The 540-nt window shown below is 33.5% G+C and overlaps 1 protein-coding gene across 1 annotated transcript in view; it reads right to left on the reverse strand.

The window, feature by feature from the left end:
* The window catches only part of LOC103804006 (cullin-1), a gene marked incomplete at its 3' end in the record, with an annotated part of 30,776 nt that overhangs the window by 10,310 nt on the left and 19,926 nt on the right, over nucleotides 1-540 (reverse strand). The window lies entirely within an intron of this gene.

Consider the following 540-nt stretch of genomic DNA (forward strand, 5'->3'; position numbering starts at 1 on the left):
TTTCCTAGAGCTAATGCAGTACAGAACAAAATATAGGAAATTAAATGAACAGTTTGGGAAGGGATATAAGCTCCTGCTTCAGAGTACTTGCTGGTTTCTTACCAGTAAGGAATAACAATCAACTTCCTTACTGACAGCAAATAGCAGGAAATCCTTCTGATGAACACTGAAAACTGGAATCAGACTAATAGGACTACTCATCTTATGTTTAACCAGTTCTGTATTTCAGTAGTTCAGGAAATTCTGCCAAATCTAAGGCTGCTTCTTAAAATATCCTTAGACCTTCACTTTTAATGTTAACAGTCAGCTTTCACTTTGAGCTCCTTTGTGAAAATAAAGCTTATTCTGACTTTACATTTGCTTATACTCTCATTTTTTGTGTTCTTATAATTCCATTTTCTGTTTAAAGTCATATTTCAGAAACAAGGGAAAAATAATTAGTCCACACAACAGTATCTTTGCCTGTTTTAGCTTGAAAGATCAAAAGTTCAGTTTGAGACTATATTTTAAGGGACAGTCTTAAGAAATACTGACCTTTTT

This window comes from Acanthisitta chloris, unplaced genomic scaffold (assembly GCF_000695815.1).
Source record: "Acanthisitta chloris isolate BGI_N310 unplaced genomic scaffold, ASM69581v1 scaffold11280, whole genome shotgun sequence".
Classification (NCBI taxonomy): Eukaryota; Metazoa; Chordata; class Aves; order Passeriformes; family Acanthisittidae; genus Acanthisitta; species Acanthisitta chloris.